Source organism: Pollicipes pollicipes, unplaced genomic scaffold, assembly GCF_011947565.3.
Source record: "Pollicipes pollicipes isolate AB1234 unplaced genomic scaffold, Ppol_2.1 Scaffold_7261;HRSCAF=8764_pilon_pilon_pilon, whole genome shotgun sequence".
Lineage (NCBI taxonomy): Eukaryota > Metazoa > Arthropoda > Thecostraca > Pollicipedomorpha > Pollicipedidae > Pollicipes > Pollicipes pollicipes.
Genome location: NW_023597054.1, coordinates 36,960,947 through 36,968,209, shown reverse-complemented (window position 1 = coordinate 36,968,209; position 7,263 = coordinate 36,960,947).

Sequence of the window (7,263 nt, the reverse complement as noted above, 5' to 3'; positions counted from 1 at the left end):
TTAGCCAGTGAATGTTTGCTCCTCGCTCAATTATGAAGCAATTGCGGAAGAAAAACTGTTTTGCCAGACGGCGCAAAAAGACTTCTCGAACATTGCGAACTGCTCTGGGCCACACACGGCCCGACAGGAGGAATAACCTCGTGGGGTATGATTCGCCCGCCGTGGATCCATCACTCAGACAAGTAAAAAATCATGCTCATCACATTGTACGTAATAGATCAACGAGCGCGGTTCAATAGCCTCCGGGCGGAGCGGCGCGTGTGTCCCACGGCGCGGACGGGCGTCCTGCGCCGCGCCGCCCCGGGCCCCGGGGCCGCGGGCCGACAGGGGGGCGGGCCGGCCGGCCCCCCGCGCCGCTTGATGACCGATTGATGGTGGCCGCGCGGCGCGACTGATGGCCCCTGATTGATGGTCGGATGATGGCGCGGGCCGGCGGCCCCGGCCGCGCCGTCGGTCGGCAGGCGTCATCCGCTTGTTTGGAAAGTGACGGACAGGGTGGGGGGGCGGGGCCGGCCGAGCGCCGGTGAGCGGCTCGTGGCCCCGCACATTATTGATGACGTCGCCCACGAAACTTCATCTCCGGGCACAAGCTTCGATTCCGTCATGATCCATTGCTTGCCATAATGCCTACCCAGCTGTGGCACGAACATGGCGCCCAAGCTTATGCGTTCAAACAAAACGCTGTAAACTTGTGTCGAAGCAGTTGGTGGCGAGGCGGTTAGTCGGACGGGTGTCATCACCGAAAGGCAATATAATAGCGCAAATTTATTCGCGTGATTTATACACGAAATCCAAGGTCATGCCAATGAAGCTAAGCAGACACTGAGCGCTTGAGGCTATGAACCCTGAGCTCCTCAAAGCCCGCTATCTGAGGGACCACCCTCGACTGGCCTATGACTTAGACAGGTGGAGGAAGTGTTGTTTAGCTGTTTAATGTCGCCGCTCCCTCTCTCAGGAGTTTGGCGTCTATGGTGAAGCATAGTGCATGTGACGTGCAGGGCAAGTCTGAGCGATGCACTTCGAGTGATGTTTGGAAATCCCTCACTTTTCCAAGCCTCCACACTTCTCGAAATGGATGGAAGACAGCTGTGACGACACGCACTTGATACACAATAACGCAATCACAGCACCGCCCAGGCGCCAGAGGCCCGATCCATGTCTCCGTCGCGCAGCGCGCTCGCCACGCTCGCTCGCGCCGTTCGCACCGATGCAGCTGCGAGGTGACCTCTTCTCCGGCAAGGTCTGAGGTCACCGGCACACCCCCGCCCCTGAACCGTTACGGTTGTGTCACGGCTGTGTCCGCGCGGCGGGGGACCGCGGCGTCTCTATCGGCGCGGACCCATACGCAAAACGCCCCGTGAGAACTAGCAGCGCCCCGGCGGTTGCCCAACACGCGGCTGACAATGGCGCGGCGAGCGACCGACCGGCGGTAAGTGATCACTCTGGACGGCGCGCGCCGCCGGGTCATTGTTCGAAGCCGGCCACGAAATCGACCTGGGAAATTATGGTAATGCATTCGACTCATCCCGGGCGTCGAGTCCGTACAGCGCACGGCAACTCGCCAACTATGTGAAAACACCAAATTGACGGGGTCGCGGAAAAACGGAAGTGGTGCAAGCCTGAAAAATGGGGCTATGGCGAAAGCGGCGAGCCCGAGCAGCCTGATAATTGGCGCTTACTCTGCTGGGAATGGCCGAGATGCCTGAACCCGTTCGCACTGAAGCTGCTTAGACAGACGTGTTGTGTGGGGACCGACCAGTTTAGACTATTCTTCTGTACCCGTCTACATTCATATCGACCCAATCAGCTGCTTTGCTGCATCAATAAATCAATAACGCTCTGCGTCCGTCGGTTACCAACCTTCGGCAAAGTTGGCACCTAGTGCATCTCATTGCATAAAGCTCTATCATGACATGGGCCAGCATCATACCACGACGGCACAGAGTGAAGTCTCCCAAAGTCACCCAGTGAGACTTCATTAGATGGTTCAGTAGTGACTGATGATGGTTTTCTAAGATGGTTCAGTGCTTTTGAAACGTGAAGCATGCTGAGCGTGTAATTAAACGGCCTTACAATAATAGCGTAGGTGTTACACGCTGAGTTAAATGTATTTTGAATCGGCTTTGGTCATGGACTCTTCTCACAGATTCTAAAAGCTCAAAAATAAAGCGGACAGATGCCAGCCATTGATTGTTGGCGTAATTGAGTGCTGACTTTTAGGAGCTTTTTTCCTCAAAACGCATGATAAAATGATATACATTGTCTACACCACATTGGTTCGGTCTAACCCAACCAATTTCAAGAAATCATAGGCGGTGAGATAAACTAGCCTTGCACAGACGAAGACACTTTGATTCGCCAGGATGAAATATTTCTATTTAGCTGGGCTTTAGTTTGCCTACATGGATTGATCCGCGCCTTTTGTGGTAGGGGTCGTTTTTGGTTGTAGGCAAAAGTTTAGCAACCAAGGGTTTTATCACGCCGAATTCCACAGTTTTTGTGTGCAGAAAGAAAACAATCACCAATGGGAGTCACTAGGGTTTTTTTTGTCCAGAACAACCGCTGTGTCAAGCAAACACGAGCGTGTTTCTTTGTTTCTTAGCTAAGAAGACAAAATAATCCACAAGTCTCAAACCCCTCAACATAGAAAAACAGGTTAAAAACTGTGAAACAACTAGAGATCACGGATGACTGCCGGGCCTTGATCTCGGCAGCCCGAACCGACGGCCGGGCCTTGATCTCGGCAGCCCGAACCGACAGCCGGGCCTTGATCTCGGCAGCCCGAACCGACGGCCGGGCCTTGATCTCGGCAGCCCGGAGGCGCAACGAAGGAGGACTAACGTCGACACGGCTCGATGTGCTCGGCCAGCCATGCGTTCTCGGGCGCGAACCGTGCACACACGCTGGCCTTGGGCCTTTTAAGGATTGGTGTTAGGTGTCGGCAACCACAAAAGATCGAGGGCTGCAACCAACGGCGTGATTTATGTCGATTCACCGTGTGCAAGGCGCTTATTGAATTAACGGCGGCCCGGTCCATAGTGATTTCAAAGTGGACCAAAAGCGCCCAGTGTATCTTTTTTGATGCAGTTCTGGAATATCACGCGGCCCAAATTGAGACGGTTAGAGAAAGAGTGGGAGAGACAAAAAGAGAGAGAGAGAGGGAAAGAGAGATAGAGAGTGAGGGAGAGTAGAGAGAGAGAGAGAGGGAAGGAGAGAGAGGGAGAGCGTGAGACAGAGGGAGTGGGAGGGAGAGAGGGGAAGAGCGAGAAAGGGTGATAATTAGAGGGGAGGAGCGAGACGGAGAGAGCATGCAAAACGAAGAGAGGGATAGCAAATGAGAATGAGAGAAATGGAGAAAGAGAGAGAGAGGGGCAAGTCGCGTAAGGTTATGAAACACGGGCATTCCAAAACGCCAATAAAACCAATTTGTATAGGTTTTTAAGACGTAAGTTCCATTCCCTTACGTTTTGATAGCATCTACGCGGTAGTTGCATGTTAATCATTATCTTGTCTGTGTTATGGCAAAAAAAGTGTCTTACTGGTATTCGGTCATGCAGTTTTATGATTATTGTATGCCAGGCTCTGACTTCTAGTGGCCAGCTCTGATGTTCTGGTGCTGGCAATGATCACCGGGAGTTTGCGTGGAAATAGAACGTAGAACAAGATAAAATGAGGCTGCATCAAGGAAATTGTCCAGAATTAAACATTCTGCTTAATGAATGCACCGTGAGCACGTTGCTTGCGGCCCTCTTTTTACTGCATGAATCCCCAAAAACCAAACCGGCGCTCATACACCAAGGATGCATAAAAGGTTATGAAGCAATTCATAACACCAGCCCAATCTCCCTCGCCGAGAAAAACGGCTCGTTTGTTCCGTCCCGTACGCCGTCGCGGTCGGCCGGCTGCCAAGCAAAGTGTTGTGTTTGTTTGCCGAAGCGGGTGAGGGGCGCACCATGATACCGGGCTACCACTTACGCGGTGTAATAAGTTCCATAGATCACCGGGGGCGCCTCGCCCTCACTGGCGTATCAAGGCCGGCGGCTGCGCCTGGCGTGGTCGCCGGTTGGACGCCAGTGAGATTGCCTCGGTCGCCGCCGCCGGTCACGACGTATTTATGACCGACAGACTTTAGCGGCGCGCTGGCGCGGTCTGGCGCGCCGTCTGCGGCCGGCGCGCCCGCGGGCTGGCCTTAATTCGCTGTCGCCCCGGGAGAGGAGCCGCCGCCGCCGGCACACGCCCGGCCGGCGCCGCGGCCACGGCCTGCCGCTCAGGAGCAGACGAGTCACACGGCACTATCGTGACGGTCTGGGAGAGTCGCGGTGCGGCGGCGTGGCGACGAGGCCTCCGTGTCGGCCGGAGAGACGTGGGCGGCACTGATTTGGAACAGCTACCACTGCGACGAGGCGAAGACACTTGATGAACGCTACCAGCAGCAGCCTGACCAACTCCGGCCTGACTGAGCCTTCCCAGTTGATGTGATTGGCTTGGGAGCTAGGAGTAAGATCATAATTCAAGACCGTAATAATGTCCGAAGAATGAAGCGTAGAGTTCCTTTGCAAATGAATGTTTCCTCTACTTTCTACGTTGTCCGCCACCTCTTGGGTAACTGCCAGCCAGCGATCATCCCTCGATGCCACCGCGGAGAGTTCCTAGCATGTATGTGATGAAGGGGCTTCCTTTGTTTTCCCAGCTTGTACGTGAGGAATCGATGTCTTTTGTTGCCTTGTGTTAGTGTGTTGCCCTGAGGGTCATACTATAATTGCTGATGCATGATCTTGGCTCCACCCGGTATACCTGGGTAGTGCATACAGAGCAAGGGCTTGAGGGAGTACAGCCGTCCCATGGTTTTCCTACCGTTGAAATTTGGTCCAGGTAAGTCATTGATCAGTGGGCTGATCACGGATGACGGTGCCGCGTCTTGTTCGTCTACGCAAAGTTAGAAATTTAGTTAAATCTACGCGTTTCAAGACATGTTACAAGTACTTCAGAAGCATTGCAATCCGTGTACCAGAGCATGTTATTGGCCTCCGTTCTTTAACTCTAATTGAGCCATTAACCGGCGATCTTGAAGGAGTGAATTATTGCTAATGGCCAGTGATCGTTGTCGCAACCATTGCGAGGTGGCCTCTCATTAGTCCACGAAGCCGGCCATGAGCACCAGCCCTGCATGGTCCGAGCCAATGCTGCAGTCGATGGATAGTGCCATCACACGCGAGTCGCGTCACAAACTGAGAACAGGGCCGAGGAGGTCATCATCTGGTGAGAGCCGTAAGGGTTCAGGCCTCTCACATCATCTGGTGAGAGCGGAGAGGGATCAGGCCTATTACATCTGGTGAGACCCGGGAGGGGTCAAGCCTTTTGCATCTGGTGAGAGCCGGGAGGGGTCAGGCCTATCACATCATAGGTGAGAGACGGGAGGGGTCAGGCCTATCACATCATCTGGTGAGAACCGGGAGGAGTCAGACACAATCATATCTGGTGAGAACCGGGAGGGGTCAGACCAATCATATCTGGGGAGAGTCGAGAGGGTTCAGGCCAATCACATTTGGTGAGAGCCGGAAGGAGTCAGGCCTATCACATCTGGTGAGAGCTGAGAGGGGTCAGGCCTGTCACAATACTGGGAGTCAGGGCCCATGACTGTGGCTAGAACCATGACCAGCAGCTGGCTCCACAAATTACGCTGATTACGATCGTGGTGGCACCATGGCGAATGCTGAATGGCCTGAGATGCTGGGACGCTTAATCTAAAATCAGCATGAAACCAGATTTAAGCGGACTTAGTGAACGCCAGCCCAGCGGAAAAGCATTCGTAGTGAATTTGAAGATTATGTATAAAGGGTAAAAACAATGCGGGGCTGCTAGGGGTAAGGCATTTCGGATGCTGGGACTTATCAACAGGAACGTCCATTACAAGGGTAGGAATGTTGTCAAAATGTTGCACTTGTCTTATGTCAGACCACACCTAGAGTTTTGTGTACAGGCTTAGTCCCCACGCTTCCAAAGATATAGACTGGGAAGAGCATAGCGAACAGCAACTGGGATGATAAATGGGATTGGTGACTCAGGATATAAGGATAGGCTTAGGGCCTTGGATTTGCGTTCACTGAAATATCGCAGACTTAGGGGGGATCTGACAGAGGTATATAAGATTGTGGAGGGGATGGACAAGGTACATCTACATGGAGCAAGGGAAATTAGGCCGATACATAGGAAACCATTTTCACTTTGCAGAAGGTTGGAGTAGAACTAAGAGAAGGCAGATGTCATTTAGTGAAAGAGCAGCAAACAATTGGAATGGACTGACAGACGAAGTTATGGGAAGTTCCTCTCGAGCAATATTCAAAAATCGTCCGGACAAGTTCTACCGGTTTAAAAATTGTATTTATAGCTAAATTTGTGTAGGTCAGGTGACTAGTACACATCCTCAAAGAATGTGCATGAAACCTGAGGTAGTCAAACCTCGGTGGACCCTTTCGGCTCTTTGTTGGCTGGATATACTAATGTCTTCATGTCTTATATATAGGTTAAAGATTTATCTAACTAAGAGCTGGAAGATGGCGTGTACAAGGCGTAGTCTGTACCACACATCCATGATAATTAAAGAGCTACATAAAATGTTTATTAGACATAACCCTGGGTGTTACTAGCGTAAGGATACACCCAACAGCCCATATTTACGTCGGGGATGCTATTCGGAGATGCAAGCTCACCAGACTTTACTGAGCCCATTGACTCTGGACACGCCACTTTCAGTGCGTTTTATGCGTTTGATTGTATCACGCATTCATTCAGTTTTCCTATTACTCATTTCATTGCGTTGGCCGAACGATGTAAAACATTCACGTTGGACCCTGGGTGGTTTTCTGGGTCGACCGAGCAGAGTTCATATCAAGGGCATGTTACTGCTGACAAACATCCCGGGTGGTACTTGGTGTCTCCGATATCCAAGATATGCTAGAAGAGCACCAGAAAAGTTGCACTTCGTTGAATGGAATGAGCGGTTTACGTCCTATAGGGGCCAAATTAAAGTTACTGGCGCGGAAACACTAGAATGGCCAAAGAAGAGAAACACCTCAGCATAGGTCGCCCCCATCACATGCGATAACAAAAACAGAGTCGTAATTTCCTTATCAAGATACACATATCAAGGATTCTATTACTGATCGCTTGGAAAGTAAATCTGCTTCAAGCGAGGCGCCTCTCTACGTGGGTGTAGCTCAGGCGTGATCGTCGTGTGACCGCCGCCGCGGACGCTACTCCATT